The sequence below is a fragment of the Leptonychotes weddellii genome, chromosome 14 (genome assembly GCF_054177405.1).
Source record: "Leptonychotes weddellii isolate Sample4059 chromosome 14, ASM5417740v2, whole genome shotgun sequence".
NCBI classification, from domain to species: domain Eukaryota; kingdom Metazoa; phylum Chordata; class Mammalia; order Carnivora; family Phocidae; genus Leptonychotes; species Leptonychotes weddellii.
Genome location: NC_138382.1, coordinates 37125502 through 37151661, shown reverse-complemented (window position 1 = coordinate 37151661; position 26160 = coordinate 37125502). Strand labels below are relative to the sequence as shown.

The 26160-nt window shown below is 41.5% G+C and overlaps 2 long non-coding RNA genes across 2 annotated transcripts in view; one reads left to right on the top strand and one right to left on the bottom strand.

Moving 5' to 3' along the window:
• LOC145717028 (uncharacterized) overlaps positions 1 to 26160 on the top strand; it is a 560651-nt gene that overhangs the window by 76509 nt on the left and 457982 nt on the right. The gene's annotated exons all lie outside the window — the stretch shown is intronic.
• Positions 1 to 26160, bottom strand: part of LOC145717027 (uncharacterized) — a 245233-nt gene that overhangs the window by 90272 nt on the left and 128801 nt on the right. The window lies entirely within an intron of this gene.

Below are 26160 nucleotides of genomic sequence, written 5' to 3'. Positions count from 1 at the left end.
CCAGAAGATGACCAGATGGCCGAATTACAAGAGTTTCCTTTGCCCCTCAGGTGTTTCTCAGTAAGTCAACAGATGTCCACGGATTGAAAAGCACTTGAAAATGCTCATCCAAAATTCTTTGGGTTCAGATGCTTCATGTTTTGGGACTAGACTTCTGTTTTGGCTTTAAAACCTCAGTCCCTCTCTTTTTTATAGTGACTGAAATCAGCTAGACACACAGACACACACACACACATTTTTATACTCTTTAAATCTGTAAACCCCATGGGTTTCCTTATCAGAGAATCCACTAATTCTAATCACATAATCACATTCCCAACACCACAAATAGCTTAAATATTTACAGGCTGCAGTAGGAACCAATAAATGTAAAAAGACTGTCAAGCTTGGCAGCGTTGTCAATAATTCAGTAGTAACCTCCTTGCTGAAGGCCAAAGCTGGGAAAACCAATTCCTGTGCCAAATACGGGTTCCAATAAAGTTCACATTTCTATTCCAGTCCCATGGCTTGAGTGCATGTGTGTGTTTGTGGAGGGGAGTTCATCGACTGTTTATTTTTTCTAAGCCCTTTGTGAGGTCTCTTGCAAATCGCTTTCCAGGTCTGTGCTTGGAATTTTCTGCCACACATTCTCAAGATTTTCGACCCAATCCAGACAGCAGAGGCCCGTTTTGTTTAGATTTGTTTGCCTTTGAGTAGTCCTCGGACTCGGCTTTGAAGCAAGCACCCTAGGATGATAAATGGGAGAAACTCACACCTCTTGGAAGAGCTGTGATCCCGCTCTGTCTGCCTGGAGCCTAAGCAAAGTGGCTCTAAATTGATTTACAGAGACAACTGGGAAAAGGGGAAAGTGTTTCCGTGGAGATGCAGCTAATTAAAGGCTAGAGGAACCAGTGTGACCTTCTTAGGCTCTTTTCTTATGTCTGAGCACCATATTCCTTTACGGTACAGAAGGTCCCAGCTCCACAAGGTCCACAGGCCCTTCACTCATTGGAAAATATGTTCTCAAGTCGAGTGGTAGGCACTCCTTGAAAACATCACTTTTTGAACCCGTTGGCCAGCCATTTGCCTTCCCCAGCTGAGGAACAGGAGGGTTGATTGTTTATCTTCTCAGTTTGTTTCTGAGGAACAGCTGCTTCTCCAGGCATTTGGCTAACTCTTCTTGAACCCTGAACAAAAATCACCAGGAGCCAAGAGCTGGGTAAATGAAAAAGTAGGTAACCTTAAAGCTAAACAGATTGTGCCTTTTCCTGCGGCTGAGTGCTCCTTCTAAGTGAGACAGGAGAAAAGGGACTTTGTCATCTCTTGGATTGGGGGGGGGGGGGGATGGGGAGCCTCTCTGAATGCAAATGAAATGAAACAAAACCATTGGTTTCCAGTCCCAATGAAACCTGAGATCACAAGTGAGTGACAGCTACAAAGACTGCTTTTGGAAATTGCGCAATCATTTTTACGCAGGTAATTATTAACAGTAACCAAGGCTGCTAATCTGTCCCTTTTCTCTGCCACTTCCTGCTCACCTCACTGTGAGGTTCTCTTTGTGTTTCCATGGAAATACAGAGTGGTTTACATGAAATATTTTTAAAAGCAAGCATGGGAAACCCGTCCTTTGTGTATTGATCTTATTAACTATATTTTGTTGCACTACTTTGAGATCAGGTCAGACGGATCATTTCAAGCCTCTGGGCCACACATTTTATTTGCATGTTCTCACTCAAATCTATTATGAAAATATATAGTGGGCATGACTTGAGAGTCAGTCTATTATAGCTTTTATAACCGAGTGGACTGATTTTTCAGACTGCTCAGTGTCTAAATGGCAATAGATGGACAGTGCCATTTCATTTTCTCTTCTGTTAATAACTGAAGCACTTCTCATTTAAATTTAATTTAATATTCTTTGTAGTTTGCCTGCTGTTGACTCCAGATCCCCATCCTCCCCATGGTCATACCTGCCCCCGATCATCTTCTTGAATCAAACCAAGTTAATTCAGGTGACCATGCCTAGGATAATGCCCAGGGTGTAGTAGGTGTTCCAGTACCTGCTTTTACCCCTTTCAGATCTGGAATGTGATCATCTTTATTAGCAGATAAATGGCTGCTCAAGGAAAGAGTCAAGGCGGGATAACAGCCACAGACCAGGATTGTTTGTGTGACTGACTTTTTGTTTTTAGTAACAGTCAACTCACATTCCCGACCACCAAGTTTCTGGACTAATGTCCCAGGAAGGAATTGGTAAGAAGGAAGCTGCAGAAACCTCTTCTTCAGGAATGTAACTTAGCTGCCACAGTTCCTTTGTATGTGAGAGTGAGCACGTGGATCAGTGACCACACTGCCCTAGACTTCAATTACAGAGACTGTGTGAGGGAGGGAGGTGCTGTCACTGAGCACCTGGCCTCTGACCCCAGACTGACTTGGCTTGAATCCCCCCCTCCACCACTTAGAAGCTATGAGACCTTGGGCAGGCTGTCTAATGGTTCTGTGGCCCTGTCCCCTCATCTGTAAGCTGTGGCTAATAATGTACTTATCCTGAAGGTTTCTGTACAGATTAAATAAGTTAATATATAAAAATTGCCTTAAGAATTGTGTATGTTTTTGGTATTACTATTATTATTATTTTTTTTTTATTTTAGGTAGGCTACATGCCCACCATGGGGCTTGAACTCACAACCCTGAGATCAAGAGTCACGTGCTCTACTGACTGAGCCAGCCAGGCGCCTCTGTTTTTGATAATATTATCATGCAAAATTACCCTCATCTTTGTGGAAAATAGTGGAAGGAGATTTGATAGATGATACAGAGAAGGAAGGAGTGTGAGGAAATCCCGAGATGTGTTTCCTTTCAGAAGGAGAGAAGACATTTTATTTATTTTTAAGATTTTATTTATTTATTTGAGAGAGAGAGAGGAGTGCGAACACAAGCAGAGGGAGAAGCAGGCTCCCCTGGGATCATGACCTGAGCCTTAGGAGAAGCTTAACCGACTGAGCCACCCAAGCATCCCAAGAAGAAAGACATTTTAGAAAGACATAAACTAGCGAGAGGGTGTTGGGTGGTGCTGGCTAGAAAAGATACGTTAAACGAAGTAACACTGAAGAAGGGGAAGATGCCTCAGGTGTAGCTGGTAGATCCAGAATAAATTAAATCATGGGTTTTAGAGGAGATATTGGGAGGAACAGGCAGGACGAGAATATAGACTATTTTCATTCTGGACCTCAGTAGAGTGAGGTGAATTTGGATCAGGGACGGAGTTCAGCCAACTGAGGCAGAGCTTTCGGGGAAGCCAAGTCCCAGCTATTCTGTCCCAGCTCCTACCAGGCATGGTGGGGGGTGATGCTGGTGCAGGGGGAGGGTAGTAGCTCCTCATGCTAATAATCATATAAGGAGAAATTCCAGATGTAAAATAAGTACATGGCTCCTAGGAGTAGCTCCACACATGGTGGGATGATCGGAGCTGGAGTTTAGGAGGGGGTTGGGAAGTAGACAGCAGAAGACAGCACAAGGGGAACAGACAGCGTGGTTCAGATAGGAGATTGTACTGAGCCCACCCATTCTCTGGACAACTCCTTTGGCGCCGCTGTCTGACTCTGGGTGAACCTATGCTGCCTCACTGCTCCATCTCTTTGCCCCCATGGACTTTGCACCATGGAAAACACACCAGAGCAAGAAAACCTGGGGCTCCTTCTCCTGGTGCTGAGGCTATTGTGAGTCTATTTGGACTACTAACAATCGGGACAGCTGCCTTAGATTTTATATTATGTGTGTGTGCAATGTGTATAAATCAGCACAATCCACTAAATACTTTTTTTTTTTAAAGATTTATTTATTTATTTATTTGAGAGAGAGAATGAGAGAGAGAGCACATGAGAGGGGGGAGGGTCAGAGGGAGAAGCAGACTCCCCGCCGAGCAGGGAGCCCGACGCGGGACTCGATCCCGGGACTCCAGGATCATGACTTGAGCCGAAGGCAGTCGCTTAACCAACTGAGCCACCCAGGCGCCCTCCACTAAATACTTTTAAGAAAAAATGGATTGTACACACACACACACATACACACACCTATCCACACTTTCCTTACAATTTATCTATGTAACTTTTAAAAAAAGATTTTATTTATTTATTTATTTATTTATTTATTTATTTATTTATTTATCAGAGAGAGAGAGAGCACAAGCAGGGGGAGTGGCAGAGGCAGAAACAGGCTCCCTGTTGAGCAAGGAGCCTGATGTAGAGCTCGATCCCAGGACTCTGGGATCATGACCTGAACCAAAGGCAGACGCTTAACCGACTGAGCCACCCAGGTGTCCCCACGTAACTTTTTAAAAAATGAAAATTATTTAATTATTTGTATTATAATGATTACTTACTTAGTGTGAAGATGTTCATTTTTTTGTCTACTACTTCTGTATTTGGATATGTATATACGTAAATATACATGACTATGTATATATAAATTATGTCTATACATACAGTATATGGTCTCAAAAGTATATGAGTGTACACAATGTAAACTCCTCATCTCCAAGAGGACAAATGAAAAATAAAGACTGTGGAAAAGAGCCACCTGGAAGGTACTCTTTCCAGATCGTCTTACTTAAATGATGTTGAACTTAATGGAGTCTTTGATTTAAATGTTTTTGACTTTCCTAAATTTTAAAAGTAAAGGTAAAAACAGCGTAAGAGAAGGAGAAAGACCACCTGCAATCTCCACTTAGAGATGATCACTTTAATGTTTTAGTGTATAGATTAACCTTGTACCAATTCTACACACACATGCAAAAATACAAGCATATGCACACTTTCCAGAGAGTTTTATAAAATTGTACTCACCCAAAGCATGCTTTTAAATATTGCTTTTTTCACTTACTAATATATGATAAAGATCTTCTCATGCCAAAAATAGAAAAGTTCATTATAATTATTAATAGGCATACAATGTAATGACTTTCATCCAGGTCTATGCCATTTTGTTGTGAGCCCATAATGACCACAGTCATTCCTGAGAGTTAAGTGCTAACTATATGCCAGTTCCTATGCAAAGTGTTTTATATCCATGACCCCAACAAATACTTAACAGCAGACACATGAGCAGAAAGGGTGTGTAGCCAGGGAGAATCTAACCGTTCACTGGTTAAACTTTGTTTAAACATTAGGAATCCCAGGTCATGGGTTGAGCTCAGGGTTATAGGCACCCCCTACATAGCCTTTTTTTAAACTGACATAATTTTTTTTATTAAGTTTTTTTTTTTAGATTTTTTTTATTTATTCATTTATTTGAGAGAGTGAGAGAGAGAGAGAGCACATGAGAGGGGGGAGGGTCAGAGGGAGAAGCAGACTCCCTGCCGAGCAGGGGCCCGGTATGGGACTCGATCCCTGGACTCCAGGATCATGACCTGAGCCGAAGGCAGTCGCTTAACCAACTGAGCCACCCAGGCACCCCTTTATTAAGTTTTTAATTGTAATTCCAGTGTAGTTGACATAGTGTTAACTACATAGTGTTATATCAGTTTTAGGTGTACAATATAGTGACACAATTCCATGCATTACTCAGTGTTCATCATGATAAGCGTGCTCTTAATCCCCATCACCTATTTCACCCATCCCCCCACCCACCTCCCCTCTGGTCACCATCAGCTTGTTCTTTATAGTTAAGAGTCTGTTTCTTGGTTTGTCTCTCTCTCTCTCTCTTAATTTTTTTCCCTTTGTTGGTCTGTTTGGTTTCTTAAATTCCACATATGAGTGAAATCATATGGTATTTGTCTTTCTCTGACTGACTTCACTTAGCATTATACTCTCTAGCTCCATCCATGTTGTTGCAAATAGCAAGATTTCATTCTTTTTTACGGCTGACTAATATTCTGTTGTATATATACCACATTTTTATCCTTTCATCAGTTGATGGACAGTTGGGCTGCTTCCATAATTTGGCTATTGCACATAATGCTGCAAAAAACAGGGGTGCATGTATCCCTTTGAATTAGTATCTTTGTATTTTGGGGGTGAATATCCAGTGGTATGATTACTGGATCTTAGGGTAGTTCTTTTTACTTTTTGAGGAACCTTCATACTGTTTCCCAAAGTGGCTGCACCAGTTTGCATTCCCACCAACAGTGCACAAAGCTTCCTTTTTCTCCACATCCTCACCAACACTTGTTTCTTGTGTTTTTTATTTTAACCATTCTGACAGGTGTAACGTGATACCTCATTGTAGTTTTGATCTGCACTTCCCTGATGATTAGTCTTGTTGAACACCTTTTTTTGTGTCTGTTGGCCATCTGTATGTCTTCTTTGGAGAAATGTCTGTTCATATCTTCTGCCCACTTTTTAATTGGGTTTGTTTTTTGGGTATTGAGTTGTAGAAGTTCTTTATATATTTTGGATATTAACCCCTTATTGGATATGTCATTTACAAAAATCTTCTCCCATTCAGTAGGTTGCTTTTTAGTTTTACTATTTCCTTCACTGTGCAGAAACTTTTTATTTTGATGTACTCCTAGTAGCTTATTTTTGCTTTTATTTCCCTTGCCTCAGGAGACATATCTAGAAAAATGTTGCTATAGTCAATGTCAAAGAAATTACTGTCTGTCCTCTCTTCTAGAATTTTAATGGTTTCAGATCTTTAATCCATTTTCAGTTTATTTTTAGATATGGTGAAAGAAAGTAGTCCAGTTTCATTCTTTTGCATGTAGCTGTCTAGTCTTCCCAGCACCATCTGTTGAAGAGACTTTTTTTTCCTACTGGATATTCTTTTCCCCTTCATCAAAGATTAACTGACCATATAATCGTGAGTTTATTTCTGGGTTTTCTATTCTGTTCCATTGATCTATGTGTCTATTTTTGTGCCAGTATCATACTGTTTTGATTACTATAGCTTTGTAATATAAGTTGAAGTCTGGAATTGTGATACTTCCAGTTTTGTTTTTCATTTTCAAGGTTGGTTTGGCTATTTGGGGTCTTTTATGGTTCCGTACAGAATTCAGGATTGTTTGTTCTAGCTCTGTGAAACATGCTGGTGGTATTTTGATAGGGATTGCATCAAATGTGTAGATTGCTTTGGGTAGTATAGACATTTTAACAATATTTGTTCTTCCAACCCATGAGTATGGAATGTCTTTCCACTTCTTTGTATCATCTTCAATTTCTTTCATCAGTGTTTTATGGTTTTCAGAGTACAGGTCTTTCACCTCTTTGGTTAGGTTTATTCCTAGGTATCTTATTATTTTTGGTGCAATTGTAAACAGGATTGTTTTCTTAATTTCTTTCTGCTGCTTCATTATTGGTGTGTAGAAATGCAACAGATTTCTGTATATTGATTTTGTATTCTGCAAATTTACTGAGTTTGTTTATCAGTTCTAGCAGTTTTTTGGTGGAGTCTTTAGGGTTTTCTCTATATAATATCATGTGCAATCGTTTTCAAATAGTGAAAATTTTACTTCTTCCTTACTGATTTGGATGCCTTTTATTTCTTTTTGTCATCTGACTGCTGTGGCTAGGACTCCCAGTACTATGTTGAATGAAAGTGGTGAAAGTGGACATCCTTGTCTTGTTCCTGACCTGAGGGGAAAAGCTCTTGGGTTTTCCTCGTTGAGTATGATGTTTGATGTGGGTTTTTCATATAGGGCCTTTATTAAGTTGAGGTATATTCCCTCTAGGCCTACCTTGTTGAGGGTTTTTATCATGAATGAATGTTGTACTTTGTCAAATGCTTTTTCTGCCATTTAATAAAATGATCATATGGCTTTTATCCTTTCTCTTATTGATGTGATATATCATGTTGATTGATTCGCAAATGTTGAACCACCTTTGCATCCCGGGAATAAATCCCACTAGATCACTTGATCACGGTAAATGATTTTTTTAAGGTATTGTTGGATTCGGGTATTTTGTTGAGGATTTTTGAATCTATGTTCATTAGGACTACTGGCCTGTAGTTCTCTTTTTTAGTGGTCCCTTCATCTGGTTTTGGTATCAGGGTAATACTGGCCTCCTAGAATGAATCTGGAAGTTTTCCTTTCTCTTCTATTTTTAGGGATAGTTTGAGAAGAATAGGCATTAACTCTTCTTTAAATGTTTGGTAGAATTCACCTGTGAAGCCATCTGGTCCTGGACTTGTTTGTTGGGAGTTTTTGTTTACTGATTCAACTTCATTGCTGGTAATTGGTCTGTTTAAATTTTCTACAGATCTGCCTTTTTAAATTAAAATTGATGTTAACTTTTAATTAGAAATGTTTGTTTCCTTAAATATACAAGTAGTACATGAACACACATGTATTGTAAAAATTGCAAATGAAAGCCCTTCTTTTTCTCCCCTAATACCAATTATCCCTCTTTTTCCTCCCTCCACAGTGCCTCTCTCCTCCTCAGTGAGAACTGCTGCTCACACTTGGGAGTGAATCCTCCCATGCCTTTTTCTGAACATTTGCATGTGTGTGCATGTAGTTGGAGGTTTTCATTACATTTACTTTCAACAAATCAGTCACTGAATTTAAATATATCCTGTATGATTTAGAAATATTTAGTACTTAGAGAAAATATTTAGACAGCTTTAGTGGAAGAGTTAAATAAATCATACATAGTTCATAGTTTATTTATCTTGAATTATGCACAGGATTAGGTTAAGTCTAGAAAATCAGTCACCTTAGATCCTTTTTGGTAGTGGATGGATATGGGTGAATGTAACATAAATTATAAGCAAAACATATTCAGGAAATCACTTAAGAATCAATGTGGAGTACAGTTCATTTAACCTCATCAACTATTTCATAAGTGTCTCTATTATGGATCTATATTTATACCCTGAATAATGTCTTTCTAATCCAAGCCCTAGAATTGGATATTATATGTATCAATCAATAAAGTATCTATTACATTTTTATGTTTTCCCTAATATCAATATCCGAGTGAATGGATTCTGAGTTCTTTAATAACTATCAAGTAGTTGATGTCATTTTTTACACTCCTCTCATAGTTTAAAAAGCACTGGCTTGGACTTTCCAGTCTGGGGTACAGATATAAATTAGCAAAATTGTCATGTATACTTTAAATTTGCTTGTTACACTTGTATACTTTTTCAGGTGATGAGAGAAATGTCTAAACAGCTAGCCGTACACTAGCATGGTCCAGGTACTGATCCCTTCCTTCTCAGAAGATTCTTTTAAAGTATAATCTCATGGGGAGCCTGGGTGGCTCAGTCGGTTAAGCGTCTGCCTTCGGCTCAGGTCATGATCCCGGGGTCCTGGGATCGAGCCCCGCATCGGGCTCCCTGCTCGGCAGGGAGTCTGCTTCTCCCTCTCCCACTCCCCCTGCTTGTGTTCCTGCTCTCACTATCTCTCTGTCAAATAAATAAATAAAATCTTTAAAAAAAAAAAAAAGATGGCTCAATACAATAAAGACTGATATTCTGGAAAACAGGGACCACTCCACTGCACTTAACATTACTAATCCAGGGGCGCCTGGGTGGCTCAGTCGGTTAAGCGTCTGCCTTCGGCTCAGGTCATGATCCCAGGGTCCTGGGATCGAGCCCCACATCAGGCTCCCTGCTTGGCGAGAAGCCTGCTTCTCCCTCTCCCACTCCCCCTGCTTGTGTTCCCTCTCTCGCTGTGTCTCTCTCTGTCAAATAAATAAATAAAATCTTAAAAATAAAATAAAGTATAATCTCATCTAATGGGGTTGTGAAATAGAACCTTACGGAGTGTGATAAAATACAATCTTACGTAAATACAGTCTTATGTAGTGAAACACTTCCTACTGCCTTGGAAATGGGGACCAGGGCCCAAAGCTGAGAACAGGAGGAATCAGGGCGCCCACATTCAAACAAATGGGGTTAGGTTCCCATCCAGGACTCTTAAGAGATTAACTGTACTGCCACTAGCCACCATCCAATTTTAATCCCCATCCACGTCTAGATGAGAAGACTGGAAGTGGGTGGAAAACAAAAGAATCACTGGAGTTAGAAGTCCTAGGCATTTTGTGCTGTGTAACTTAGCCAAGCTAGAACTGTTTTCTAGAATCCCCTTCTCAGTACGGTCTGGGCCAGGATTGGTCACAAGAGGAATTCCCAGGAGAACCGCAAGGCAGAAGGGAGGCAGCAGCCTTCTCTTAGAAGCTCAGACACCGAGCTTATGCTCAAGCATATTGTCAGGAACCTGCTAGTGTATTTTACAAGCATTTTACAGCCCACAGCTCTTCTGGTTCTCATCAGATTTCCTCCTTCAGCTCAACTCCTGGGTCAGATGTGTGTTCAGCTCCATCACAAATGGCACCAGGTTCTAAAGACTCCCCATCTTTGAAATGAGAGACAGTGAAGGATTGACACAGGTTCCAGTTCATCCTCATGGGTTGCAGCTCATTCTCGCTCTCCCCCACTTTATATCCATCTTTCCTTTTTGACTGCCTGAGCTGCTGATGTTCACCCAGCACCAGATGCTGAAGTTACAGTTGAATATAAACCATATAAACATAAAGAAGGGGCACTTAAGAGAATGACTCAGAAATTAAGGGTTCCCAATGAAGGGAAGACCAGCGTCTCCCCACGCCAACTGCATATTCTTTTGAGCTAGAAACCTGAAGATCTTCCTTGGCCCTGCCAGTGGGGTAGAGCAGAGGGTGGAGAGAGAATTAGAGGGAGTCCAGTGCATCCTCTGGAGTTTGTAGCATGAGGAATGTGGAGTCTGGAGTCTGCCTCTTTCCTAGAGTGATAGCAGGCTGACCCACAACAGTGTAGTGTACTTGAGAAGAATATGGGGGGGCGTGGAAATTGATCCATTTTTACCTTTGAAATGTATAATGGCAACCCACAGCTCCAGTGCAAACGGCAAAAGCCATAGGGCTACCCAGTTGGCAACCAAGTGAAGGCTGCCCCATCTGGAGAGGGGGGTAGAGGTGAGGAACTATGTCTACAGAGGTAGACACAACTACCTGTCAGCAACTGAGGGGTGGAGTAGAGATGACCATCACCTCTTAAAACCACGTGTAAACTCTCCATGCACAGAAGCCCACTACTGGCAGACAAAGCTGAGCCAAGCCAGAGTGAGACCAAACTGTCTTCCATTAGAGACAGGCAGCCAGGGAGTTCCGCCCTCTCCCAAGTTCCCCTTCCCAGAAAACCCAGAGACCCAGAAACGGATGGGGCTGGGGGGAACGGAAGTGTCCCAAAGCCTGACCTAGGAGGGGGAAGAGGAAGAGGAATTAAAGGGAAGCCCACTTGCCCTCACTTCTGCAAGTGTCTTGACGTACAGATCCATCCTGTGCTACAGAGAAAAGGAGAGTTTTGGGATTAGACTTTCAAACTGGGCTGAACTAATTCTTTTTTAAACAATTAAGTTTTACAAAAAGTCATGGGAGATGCCCAAAGGGACCTTAGACATAACAGCGGAGAACACTGATTAGTAAAAAATAAAACTGTTTCATGTTAGAATCCCCAGTGCATTCAGACTTTTCAGTAAAGACACATGAATGAATTTATATACACATATAAGGGTTTATGTATGTGGGTTTATACACACATATATTCATACATGTATACACCCCTCATTTATAGGAAGATAATTGAGTCGGAAAGCTTGAGAACCTAGATTAGGTTTTGCAAATATGTGACTGATGTGCCAGCCACCTCACCCCACCCCATCCCTTGCCCAAGGCAGACATTACTAATTGATCACTGTCCTCTTTCACACTGAACTAGGACCCAGGTACAGAATCCTTTTCAACCCAGTGTTACAGATTAGCCACTTCCAAGAGACTAGAGTTGGCATACAAGATGAAACCTGTTTACCATCCCTGTTCAAGATTCTAGACCAGAGATCAGGAGCTGGGAGTCTGGTTTTAAGCAATCTGAGAACTATGCCTTTTATTTGCTCAGAGCCTATTTATTCTTACCCAGGGCTTAATTTTAGTAAACTTTATCAGCTGTCATCTGATTTATCAGTCCACAGCTTGAAAGAATGAGCTAATTAAGAGTTGAGATTTTGCTGGAGGAAATGGCACTAATGGTAGGAAACCAGGATACTGACAAAAAGAAGGGGACATAAATAAAAAAAAAATTTCCATTTACTAAGCATTTTTAACTTTGTTCCTTTATATATATATTCTCTTTTATCCTCAAAACAATGCTCTAAGTAAAGTATTGCAATTTATTCCCATTTTATACATGAGAAGATCTCAGGCTCACAAAACTTACACAAGAACACACAGTCAATCCCAGTCTTTAAAACTCCAAAGCACATACTATTTTCTTGACACCACTTAAGACCCACCCTGCCTCCAAATTACAAGCTTCAGGTTTCTAAGAGCATAGTAGCCTGATGTCATGTGAGGTAGGAGCAGAGAGTCCCCTAGAATTCAATGACACCTAAAGCCATGAATTTTAGAATAGAATAATACGTAATGTTTCTGGTGATTACCCTAAGTCATTAAGAAAATGTTAAATTAATATGCTCTATAAATAAGAAAGGTAAGTAAATGTAGAATATAGTTTATTTTTTTAATTAAAATGCTTTAAAATGGGTTTCCTTATGTATATATATTGTATTACACTATATACGGTATATCATATAGTCCATTAAGCCAGATAAATTGGGTAACTATGTTTATGTGTGTATAAGCACATGGATATAATATGACAGAATGTATGTCCAAATTTCCTAAGAGAAGCTATTGAAACACTAGTTTCCAGCTGACCCTAGGCCCCATCCTCAACTTTCAGGTTATTTTCAAATGATAAATAACCTTAAATTTTTCAGATTTTTGTTGTTGTTGTTGTTTGTTTTGTTTTAGAAACAGGGAATTAGATCCTGGAATTCCTGATCATTTTGATTGTTCATGTTTTTCCCATCTCTAATCCATCTTTAGCACCTGATTAAACCACTGGTCTTTGGTTTCATAGACTAGAGTCACATTCTACAAACAATGTAAAATTATCTTTCTCCACTCCTACCCCAAAGAACTTTTTTTTCTGGGAGAATCCTCTTTTGATAAAAAAAAAAAAAAGTCCCCCAGTTCCCAATCCTTTAGGACCTTTCTCTCTGGTGAGGCAACATACTGGACTAGTTACTAAGAGAGGTTTTAGAATCCCAGTGACCTGAGTTCAAGTCTTTGCTCAACAACTTAGTAACTCTGTGACCTTCAGCAAGATGCTTGACCTTATTGTTTTTTTAATCTGTAAAATGGGTACAATGTCAGCGTCTACACCTGGGGCTACTCTGAAGATTAAGTTAGCAAATATATGTAAAGCCTTTAACATAGTATCAGGCATATATCAAGCTGTCAAAAGATGTTTCTTTAATTAATATTATTTCCTAAAGCCTTCTATTTTTACAATTGCCAGGTGATTGAACATCTTTCTCCCAGTTCTTACCAGGGAATAATTTTGTAGACCCAACAATTTGTACAAAAGAGAAGAGGGCCTTCCCATTTGCCTGACTTTTTTTGATCAATTGTGGATAAAGGGAATGGTAACCATTTATCTTTGAGGTGATTATCAGATGCATGCAGATTAAAATTAAAGACTTCTCCAAGCACTCACCTCTCTATGAATTTCATTGTGATATTTTAATTCTCAACTGTGGATATAGCACAACTATTTCCATGACAACCAGTAACAAGAGGTATAGTTTGGGAAATTATTTTGTTATGATAACTAACAGACTGGAGCACTAGAGAAAAAAATCTCTTATTTAATATCAGATCCTTCCAGAAAAGAAAAAAAAATGTGTTTTTATTTTAAATGAGATTGTTTTCAAGTTTGTCTCATTCAGAAGTCTTCCTTTATATCAACTCAGGTTCAATTATGCAATCCCAAAGGAAGAAAAGAAAACTCATCGTCTTTACTGCACATTGTTTGGCCTGCTTAATAAAAGCAGTGCCTGCTTTGTTTTGTTATAATCCCTCATTCTTTGGGATTTAATGAGACAAGATACTGTATTTTGAAATGAACACATATACAAAGGCAAGTCGATTTCCTTTGGGGATAAATCTCTTATAAAACTCCAGCTCAACAAATTTAAATATAATAATGGCTTTGACTAAATCTGTATACGGTGAGATCCACTAATGGAGACCACCCCATAGTTCAATAAAACAAAACAAAACAAGAGAGTCTTTTAGGCAGGTGGTCTCCCAACACAAATTCATGATAGCTTATGTTCAGTTATTAACTGGTGGATCGATGGCAAGATAGAGTTAGCATGGTTTTCAAAGAATGTCACTTCTCTTTCCTCTCTCTCCCCACCGCAGAGTGTGGAATGCTCAGTGATGTGCCCAGATTCCCTGGAAAAGGCCAACCAACACAGCGGCCACGGGCCCAGCTGAGCACTGGTCAGCAAAAGTGTCCTCCTTTTTGATGTAATGCTAATTGAAGGGAAACCTCCAAATGTTGGGGACTAAAGATTTGGGAAGCAAAGGCTATTATGCAAATGGAGCTTGCATAAGCACAGCCCATGCTTTCTAAGCATCTGCTGGCTGCTTGGTTTTCAGGGATGGGCACCTATATCTATTTTATACATAATTCAGCATTAGATATATGAAAGAACATCAAGGCTGAGAAAATCTCAAAGTAAAGAAAAGAAAATCACCCTAGAATCCTAGCTCTCCAGCCCAACTACTTGCATATATGTATGTTTTCTTTCCAGATTTTAAAATATACAGATATACAAATACACAGTTGCAATCATTGAGGATATACAGTTTTTTATCCTGCTCATTTTCATTAACTATCCCATGTAATACAGTCTTCACAATCATCGTTCAAATGATGATGCCATGGATTAGCAAACATCTTCTCGTTAGCCAAGTCTGGCCCATTGCTTGTTTTTCCAAATAAAGTTTTATTGAAACTTGGCATGGTTATTCATTGTTGCTTTGTTTGTGGCTGTTACAGTGGCAGAATTGATCAGTGGTTACAGAAACCCTATGGCCTGCGAATGCTAAAATATTTACTCTGCCCTTTATATAAAAAGTTTACCAACTCCTGACACATTTTCCAATAAGTTGAACTCCATAATTTAACCATCCCTCTGTTTCTGAACATTTAGTTTGCTTTCTCTTTCTTCTTGCTACCACTTCACTGAATATCAGGGTTCATATATTTTCTTCCCTTTTTAAAGAAGATTTCCTTAGCCTACATTCCTTAAAGTAGGATTACTCCATCAAAAGGTATGAATATTTTGATAGCTTACAATTTGTAGATAAAACCTCCTGAAACAAAGCAGTTTGTCCTAGAACGATGCACTTCTCTGGTAACAGGGTCCTTGTCAACCTTATGGATGCAGAGAACAGGTGTGGATTTTGGCTGACCTGTGGATATATGGCTAATTGCTGGAGTAGAGTCTTGGGAGCATGATTCTTGTCACAGGCATACTTGTCTAACATGAGTGTGTGTTATGTGTTCAAATTGTTTAGCTAGTTGCTACACATCATCTGCAGTGGCCCTTCTTCATACATTTTGGGGAGAATCCTTTCACAGAGATTTGCTACACAAAATCCTCTTACCACAATATCCACTTTGACAAACAAAATGCACATCAAAGAGGCAGGCAGCACCAGCTTCATAATTTGGGGGGCCTAGGGCAAAAGTAATGTGGCAGGCCCCTTATTCACCTGTCCAAAGAAATGACATTTTACAAAGCAACACATACTTGTCTAATTTTTAAGAGTTTCAAGATGGCAAAGGCACAGTACAGGGCCCCGTGTGAATGCAGGCCCATGAAGCCAGCCCCCCAGGTAGGTAGAGGCTGTATGTAGAGGTCACAGCTAATAAGGACCCTGCTAAACAGAAGAGAGCCAGCGCCTGTGGCCAAGTTCTCCTGGAACCATCAGACATGGGCAGTGGGCAGGGATGGCAGAAAAATCTGGAAGAAGTATTTGACTACTCTGCGTCTGGAAGAGGGAAGGTCAGGAACTTCCATGGCTTCTGAGGTGGCAGTCACTCTGAAGGCACCACCTTGGGGTCCCCATCAGCTACCTGCTCTTCTGTGGTTAAGAGCCTGGGCTCTCTTGTAAGAGCCTGGAGAAGTTACCTTCAGTTTCCTCATGTGAAAAATGGGTGTAATAAGAGGACCTGGTTGTAGGGTTTGCTTGGGAAATGATAAGTATGGTGAAGGTCCTTCTGTTTTTAGGCCTGATGGTGCCCCTGGGCCATTTGTGGATTTTCCTGGCGTTATACTATTATCTCTTCAAGGGGATATCAAACTGATCATTTTTACTAGGGGGGAAAAATTAGTAAATTGCAGTAAGCCTTTTTGTAGAACAAAATGCTAATTGTTTCCCTAAGATGGAAGCAATACATATTGCACAGAGAAACCTCCCAATCGCTGATGAGCGAGTGCTGGCTTGTCAGCCTCTGTAGACATAGTGTTGGAGTGAGGCATAGAATGAAAGCATTACTGGTATTACTATTACTCTTTTGATGTTGAAGTCACATGGTGAAAAACAGAATGCCTGTCTCTGCACTAGAGAGCATGGAACAGAAGCAATCCTTCCAGATTGTGTCAGCACTTCCCCAGGTATGTTCTACTAAACCAGGGCTGACGGCTGCCTCTAGATGTTGGAAAGCAAAAGAATTCATTGACCAAATAAATTTTGGAAATGCTGGGTTGAACTCGTATAAACAATATTTCCCACCTTCAGTGTGCTAGTGTGTAAAGAGGCTGTATTGTATACTTTCCATGAAGTCCATTTTTCTGGGAACATACCACGGGACCAATGATGTTTCCAAGAAATACCTTTTAGGAGGTACTGCTCTACTAAATACTTTAGTTCTGGATCAAAGTAGGTGTTGCTTTGTAAAATGTCATTTCTTTGGACAGGTGACTGTTAGCTGGAGACCTCATGAAGAGGACACATAGCTATTTAATGGCCAGATCCATGTAACAAGAGTCTTAAAGGCCCAGTAGGAAAATACCTAGCAATCCTGTTCACGATGAGGCAAGTAGGTCTCAAAGATGGCAGGTGACATGGAGGGGAGCGGACTATCCACCAAACCTCACCATTCCCACTGGAGCGTGGATTGAGGTATCTCTATTCAGAGTTACACAGTGAATCTACTTCTGATTTCCATGTGATTTACTGAAAAGACAGGGCCTTAACATCCTGGGGACAGTTATGCTTATTCTTAGCAGAGCAGGTTGGGGGATAACGATTTAAGCAGCACAGGAAAATTAATTGGCTGCATTGGCCCCGTCCCCTTCCTGCCATGCCCTCATCGGGGTTCATTCTACAGGGCAGTTCCTCCCTCCCCATGTAGGGTTGGGCTCAGGCTACAGCTCTTGTTCTGCTGAGGGCTGACACAGGACCACCAAGGGCAGCTAGTAGAGGGGAACAGCGTTCTGTGAGGGTTGGCAGGTGCTGTCCACATAGGAACATGCAGCTTCTCAGGAAGGTGGGTACACACTCCCTGCTCACCCTCACCCCCATTCATTGCACAGATCTATGAGGACAGAGCATCTTGTTTATCAGGGATTCACAGTCTGGCCTTTGGCTTGTTCCTTTGTGACCTATGGGATGCAACTACCACCCTTCCGTTTGGTTATTTATTTTAAAAATGAGTGTGGGGACACCTGGGTGGCTCAGTTGGTTAAGTATCTGCCTTCAGCTCAGGTCATGATCCCAGGGTCCTGGGATCAAGCCCCACATGGGGATCCTTGCTCAGCAGGGAGCCTGCCTCTCTCTCTCTCTGTCTCTCTCTCTCGCACGCGTGCGTGCTCTCTGTCTGGCAAGTAAATAAATAAAATCTTAAAAAAAAATAAAAGTGAGAGTATGGCCATTAGAGCATCTCTGCTCTCGGATACCAAGATAGTATTCATCTTACTATCTGTTGGGGTCAGGGAATCCTTCTGAACTTACAAAACAGTAATTCTAACTGATGCTCTCTGCCTCACTCCCCCATACCTCCTTACACGTAACTCTCCTGTCCCCAGCGATTCTGTTTTCCCATGAGACCTTTCTCTGTATATGAAGGAGAAAGAGTCTTACATTTTACTATTAATTCTCTCCTTCTGGCATGTATATTTCTTCTCTTTTTGCTTCAGCAAAAGCCAAGCTTCATCTTTTAGTTCAAAATCGGAACCTTAAAACTGTAAAACACTGACACTGAAAAAAAAAACCTCAAATGCAAAAAGGTGGCAGAAACGGAAGCTGTGGGAGAAAGGATCCATTTTCCTGGAGCCAGTTCATGATCTTCCTTGAGCTCCTGTCCCAGTTATCGTGGGTTTGTCTACGTGTGCTTTCTGTCTTCTGCTATTTCTATATCGCTCTCCAGTGAGACTTGAACTCTTTGAGGATGGAGATCTTGCACGTTGTGTATTGAGAACTGGCACAGAAAGTGTGGGATAATAACCCTCACTGAGTGCCAACTACTTGTATGCACATTAGTTTGCAAGAGTCTTTTAGGTGGGAATTGTCATCTCCATTGTGTAGCTAAAAATACAGCAAGTCAGAGAAATGTGCTTTTCTTGCCCCGGGTCACGCACTCAGTGAATCACAAAACTGCACTTCCTGTGCCCACAAAACTACAGTCTCTGAACCTCTCCACACCATCCTTAGCACTCTGGCCACGAGGATCCTGAACTGGGGCAGTCCCAGGCGAGCTCTCCTGCCACCTGCCAAAATCAGCACCAAGGACCGAAATAAGGAGGGAGACAAGGGGCCCCTTCTAGATGGTATATTCCCAGCTGTGGGTGTTGAGAGCTCTTTGTACCTCCTGGGTCTCACTGATGAACATCCCCTGTGAGTCTGGCTCAGGAAACTTTGGGGCAGTGGACAGGAGGTCAGCTCTGTAATTCCATAACTGCTTGCTCACTGACTGCATAGGGAGAAGCCACGACAGCAGCTGGGATCCTTTCCATGATGAGTAATTGCCCCGTCATACAAATCTATTTAGACCACATCCTTCTGGTGCAAACCACCAGTTGATTTAAGATGCAAACCTTTTGTAGCTCATTGCCAGAAGGATAAAATATAGAGTATACCCAGACTTTTCTTTGCTGAAGTACTTATTGTAAATCATTAGTTACTGTGAGTTTCTACCCATATATCAAGTAATTCCTACCCAGCTCCGGGTGCTGAATAAATTCTCTGTGCTTTTCTAGAAAATGTACCATTTGTCCAAGAACATAATTACTGTATACTCTTTAAAACTCCTAAGCTCGTATATTCATATGGAGAAACTCAGACCCAAGGACACCCAATTAGCTGGAAACAGCCAATGTGGTTTTTAATGCAGGAACCACAAGTCTTCAGGGATGTTTAGGATAATAAATGCCTCACCTACTATTCAGTCTTGCAGCCAGAGAGGAGAGAGGGGAGCGGAGGATACTAATTTTCAGAAGATCATCTCCCTGCTACAAGCCTTGTGCTCAACACTTTATGTAGGCCCCTTTAACTCTCCCCGCATCCCCAGTGGGTAGGTATTATCACCTTCACCTTATAAATGAGTAAATTGAGGATCACCATCTCATGCCATGAAGCAGTGGAACCACAATCCATACCCAAAAGAATTCACTTTCCCAAATCTCTCTGCTAGATCAGAGATTCCCACTAGCTGCTTCCTGGCTTCTGCTGGTCTGAGGCTTCTGTGGGTGGCTCTGTAACAAATAGGATGGCTGAGGGTCTCCATGCGCGGGGCTGCCCGTTGAACATCAAGGAGCAAAGCTGCTATGTATAGCAAGCGTTTTCATCTCGCCACCAACAAAGATCAAGCACACAGAATCTGAATCCCCTCAGGGGTGGGAGAAGGGGTGAGGTCCTATTTTCCCCTGACCATTCTATCCAGAGCACGCAGCAATATGGGCAGACAATTAGTATGAACAGATTTGAGCAAAACACCACATCTGATTGATGCTGAAAGCACACCCGTGTGGGAGCACACAAAGGGCTGGTGAAGGAGAGGGGTGATCATATGTAACAGGGCCTGCTTAAAAATTCTAATCCTCATAAGCTTCTGAGGAAACTGCTCTTTTCACTGGGCAGGTTTTTAATATTTATTGCTGAGGGCCATTTTAATCCTAATGAAAATAGCATGTCCTCAGGAAAAGAAGTACAGTAGCTAAAAAGGACAAGTGTCGCCCTGGCATTTAATGTCCACAAGGCTGACATAGGGTAGAGGTGACCCAGAAGTGCATCACTGAAACACTTCAGGAAGTACCACTGACAGGAATGAGTTGAGCTCAAAAAGGGGTACATGTAGACCAATTCTGGCTGAGGTCCCCCCAGATGGAAGACCCAAGCTTGTTGGCAGAAAGCAGTCAATATAGCTCATGGGCCAAGAGAGACAGATTTCATCTGCCAGGGTCTGAATCCCAGCTCTGCCCTCTCTAAACCCCAATCTTTTTGTGGATAAAATGAAGGCGATGATGATCACAGATCTTGCTGATTTGTTAACGGAGATCCATTGAGATAGTGAATGTAAATCACCCAGCACAGAGTTAAGTGCTAAGTAAATGAGAGATACATTATTATTACTATAATTTTTATTATTGCTGTGGCTTATCCCCAATGTTATTGGCTTTTTTTTTTTTTTTTGCCCAGGAAATGAGGATGCCAGATATGAACTAAGAGCTCACAATGAGGAGAGCCTGTTGGAAGGAGTCAGGGAAAATTAATGATGCATTCTCTACTGATAAAATCAGGATTGAATTCTGGCTTACGCTGGGAAGGAAAACGAGAGTTTCACCTTTGCAGGGAGGGATAGTGGCAAATTAACTGTTTATTTAAATAGTGTTTCCATTGGCATGTAAAATGTATCGCTTGAATCCAAGCATGTCCTCAAGTGGGATCTAAACAGAGCTGAACTTGTGTGGAAGTGTGAAGCCTGAAGTTTGTTTGCCAGGCTCACAGCTGCTGTTGTATGCCATTTTTTTTTTTCAGCAATGAAACCATTTTTAACTACTCAGTAAAACTTCCCTGTGCCTTTCCCCATCAGTAATGGTACATCAGCAATTGGGGAAACCCTTCTGTCTTTGGGTGAATCTTACCCTTGGAATGAATGTGCACAATGACCCTGACCCCTTCCCTTCTGGGCTCACAGATGGAGGAACTCAGCTTCCTCCCGTTAAGGACTGGATTAAGAGCTTAAGGAGCATCACGAAAGATTATAGTACTCCCACACCCATATGAAAGTAAAAATGAAAACAGTATCAAATTGTTAAATAAACTCATCTTTTAAAATGACATAAAGCTTAAATAGATGACAGCATTATAATTTCACTTTCTGTGCTCCAGCTCTGCTGTAACCCTAAACTCATGCCTAGTCTGACTATGGAGAATCCAGCACCAACATTAAGATGATACAAATTACGAAGAGGAAATAGTAAAGATCCTCTTCTAAACCAAATTTTAGACATTTCTTCCAGTCTTGAGGAAAATACCTCTTTTTTGGTTCTTATCCTCAAAAAACACCCAGCTAAAGGGCTCAGGAGATTGTTTGCCTTCTGGCTTTTTACACCATCTTTTGCCTTGTAACATTGGCATCGTTTCCTGACCAGCTGACCAGCTGTCTCCCTGTCTTGCCTTCCTCCTCTACACGCCATTCTCCGTGCCGTGACCACTTTCTACAATTCAAACCCAACAATGTCACTGCCTAGATGGACTGTCAGGCTCCTCATGTCTAGACCTACCATTGTCGAACCAGGGAAGGGCTACTTTGAGGAAAGGGGCCTCATGGAGCATGGGAGAGCACAGGATGAACAGGACAGATCTTCTGTAATGCCACTGGTGATAAATGTAAAAGCTTACCCTTATATTAGCAAATATGAATATATTGTGGAATACAACAGATAGTTTTCCTGGCTGTTAAAGACAAAACATAGGATTCCAGAGGAACTTCACAGTTGGAGTTGTTGGCTCCTGACCCAGTACTTAAGGAGATAAGCCATCACTCTCCGAAGACTTTAAAGCAGAGAAATTAGTGGAGCACTGACCTGAAGGATGAAATCAAACTCCTTGGTGCAAACAAAGCTCTCTGAGATCTGGAGCCTGCTTTTTCTTCCCAGCCTCATGTTTGTTCCCTATTCATGCTCTAACATCCCACACTTCCTGCAGTTCGCACACGTCAGTATCTTTGCTGATGACACCCCTTTTGTTCTGTGTCTCTGGAATATCTTTTAGGCACCCATCTTCTTAAAAAGCTGGAGGATGATGCTCTCTCTCACTCTTCCCTCCTCTCACCCAAAGAACCGCATCTGGCTGCCTCTGGAGAGTGGGCTCTGAGAGGTTAGCTCAGCACTGAGCATGTACCTGTTCATGTCCAAGGTGGGGAGAGGCATAAGCCATGCTGCCTAGAGTAAACATATGGTGCCCCATCTCTTGAACATTAGGAAGCAGTGAGAGATTGAGGCCTGGATGCTATGGCTATTTGCATATGCCTCCTTCACTTATCAACTGGATGATCTTGGACTAAACTCTCTGTGCTTCAACTGGCTCATCAATAAAATGGAGATTATAGCAGGATAATAATTTGGTAAAGAAGGGCAAAGAGTCCAAATGTGTTAAATGCTTCAAAGACTGGCCTCTGACTGAACATGACCTATTGTCATCATTAAGCACTGCTTCTTATGTGAGACAGTTGGTTCAAAATGCCTGGTGTCAGATGGAAAAGATCCTGGTCCCCAGGTATTCTCACATGGCCTCCTCACAGCCTGGATCCTGTGGTTTACAGGACAAGTATCTTCCACGGAATAATTTTTTTTCTTACAGAGGGCAGGGCATTCTGTTATACCCATACACATTTCCTACCCGCTCTTTTCCTTGGGGCATGAGTGTTGAAAGAGAGACTGAAGGATGAATATATTTCAAAGGTAGAGATCAGGAGGATAGAGGTCATAAGAGAAGAGTTTAATGTTGAATTGATTAAGATTTTTAACTGAAATATAATTTACATACCAAGATTATTATTATTTTTTTAAGTCAACTCTATACCCAACATGGGGTTTGAACTCACGACCCAAGATCAAGAATTGCATGCTCTACCAACTAAGGCAGGCAGGTGCCCCCCAAGATTCTTATTTTTAAGTCCTAAAGATATTCATGGAAGACGAAAGAAAAAGAAGAGAGTTGACATTTGTTGTAAGTTCATGTGCCAGTCTTCAATCCTCACTCCCATAATAATCCTGCATGAAGGAACAGTTATCCTTGTATGGAAAAAAACTCAAGCTCTGAGATACTAACTCACACAGGGGTTAAATCCCCTAACCATCCCCCAAATTAAAAAATAATGGCATTTTCTCCTACTGAAATTCAATATCCTTGGCTTTTTAAGACAAACAGCTATTATTTTAGTTAGTTTTAATTAATGAAATCTGCATTCTGTGGGAAATAGACCCCTCCAGTCCCACCCCTTTCTGCATATTTGAAGAGACCTCTTTAGGAAGTGTCTTTCTCTCTCTCTCTCTACAGAGTGAACCAGCATAGGCTGGCTCCAGGGCAGACGAAAGGAAGGGGCTTAGGGTGCCTTGGAAAGCTGTTGAAACTCAGTGCATGGAGCCACACCGTCTGCAGGTCGGCAGATGGCAGCCAGTGCCCCTTCCTTACACACGTGGAGGTCCTCTGGGGCCCCCGAGACACCGCTCTGCTCCCCCTTTGGTCATTCCCTTCTAGCTTGACAACTCCTGCCCAGCTCTCAATCCAAGAGTGTTAAGTGAGACTTCGAACAGAATCAAGGGCCTGGTCATCTCTTCCTCCCATGATTTGTTAATCTGCTGTGAATGAGCCAAGATGAGAAACCCTGCAGCTGCTGCACCCACAGGTGCCCAGCTCATTCAGACATAAACCAATTGGCCATGCTCTAGTCAGGAATTTGTATGACTCAGAGCAGAGAATGAGAGCCTGCCCAAGACTCTTGTCCACGGAATTTATTGTGTTGATGGTTAATTACCTTGGCCATCCATGCTAAGGCTTTCTTTCCATAGTCTTTTGCCAATGGTCACAGTTTGCTATTGCCTATTAATTTAGTACTTGTCAGCAGAGGACTCATGTTCTGAGATAATGAGAAAGTGTGGTGTCTTTTCCTGATGGAGAAGGTTGTCCTCCCTCCTCCCGAAGTGTCTTTTTCTACTAGAAGCAGAGTGCAGAAGCCTGCTGCAGTAGAAAAAGCCACTCATCTGGAATCAGCCAGATCTCCGTGTTGCTCCCAGCTCTGCCACCTGCCAGTAGCATGAACCTCTGCAATCTACTTGGCCCCTCTTCACCTCAGTTTCCTACACACAGTGCTGCTGTGGAGATTAATTACAAGTGAACAGGCTAATAACGGAAGGCTGCCTGGCATATAGTGGGGGCTCAATTACTGTGTCTTTCTTCTGCTCTTCCTGTGTTTAGATCTGATCACTTTCACCATGGGCATTAATGACTGTGCTTTATCAATCACTAAGCATGAAGTTCAAAGCTCTTTTATTAGTGGTTATGGGGATATAACAGTAATATTTCTAGAGGGGCTTAACATCTTGTTGGGGAAAGACATAATTACAGAGTAGAATGGTCTACCGTAAAATGTTCAATTACCTAGTGCATACTCTTGGCCCAGGGTAGGAAGAAACCTGTGTGGGCTCTGGTTATCAGGTTCGGCTTCATGGAGGGAGGGCCTGGAATGAGGAATTAATGTGGCACATTGCCCTGAATGGAGGACCAGATACTTTATAACTGTTAACTCTGTTGAATGATTGTACATATTTAATGTTTGGAATGAATAATTTTCTAGTTTACAATGTAAGCTGTTCAGAGGAAAAATAAATGTCTGTCCATGAATGGTTATAGAACAAATTTTAGGAAGGACATGGACAAAATTATAAAAGGAATTTATTTTTAAGTGGATTAGAAAAAAATTAACATATGCATCGGATGAGTTTCTATATTCTAGATCTTGGGGGAAATCTGAAGTCATATGATTAGTCTCTGGATACCTTCTGGATGAAAAGATAAGAACCAGAATCTTCATCTCTCTGCTGTGAGAGGCTGTGTGCTTTTACGGTTCTGTAGCTCATTCTCCTCATTTATTAAACAGGGATGGTTATGATGCTACCTTATGGGGATGGTTCATATCTATAAAGCATTCATAACACTGCCTGGCACAAGTTAAGAGTTTAATTAGAGTAAGAGAAAAAAATCATGAGGGTTATATTGGTTTGGGGACTGCCACTGACTCAGTGAACCAACCATGGAGGTACCAGGTGTTGAACAGGTCTTTGAGAGTAAGCGTTACCCTGCCCCACACTGACACACAGTGATAGGTCAACAGACTGCACTGTGGTGGCCAGAAAGAAATTTGTGCTCTGTCATTTAAACCCTTGTGGGTTACGTAAGGTCACAAATCCTTTTACCATATGACCAGAGAAACCACATACTTGGGCAGCTGGGAGCATACTTCTGCCAATGTACAAACAGCTGACGTGATTCTACAAACAAGGGCATGGGTGGCTTTTCTTGTGAGGCAAGGATGTCCCCAGTCAACCGAACTGAATTTACTCTGAATCCTTGAGCCTGCTCCAGTGAGGCCCTGGGCCCTCCTGATTCTTTCAGAGGCAGATGAAACAATGAACCACATCTTGTCTCTGGCTCTTTATTCAGTCTATAAACATTTTATCCCCATCCCAGAAGCTTGCCGATTTAAATTGGATGGTACACAGTTCATATATAAAGCTATTTGGTTCCACCCAGAGGTAGATATATTTTAGTACTCACCCAGATTGCATTTCCAACTCCTGATGTATAGCCACTGGTTTAGGAATTTTAAAAATATCTTTATTTGGCAACACTTATCAAGTGAGCAGTCACTGTGACAGAAATGCTGTCAAAGATCAGAATGAAACAATCCTCAGAGCTCTACCTCCTGCCCATCCCTCCTGAGCACCAGACCCATATTGCCAAAGGCTCCTAGACATCCCCTAATGCATATGGAGTTGTTCCCTTGAGAATTCCCAATGAACAGTAGTGTTTAAACATATCGAAAAGTCCTGCAAAACAATCCTATTTAACCCAACCATGTTTGATAATGGGTTCCTTTTGAATGAGAGCCTTCATATTTCTATTCCCTAGAAGACAGAATAAAAAGATGTTGGCGGGGATGCGGGGAAAGGGGAACCCTCCTACACTGTTGGTGGGAATGCAAGCAGGTGCAGCCACTCTGGAAAACAGTATGGAGGTTCCTCAAAAAGTTGAAAATAGAGCTACCACACGATCCAGCAAT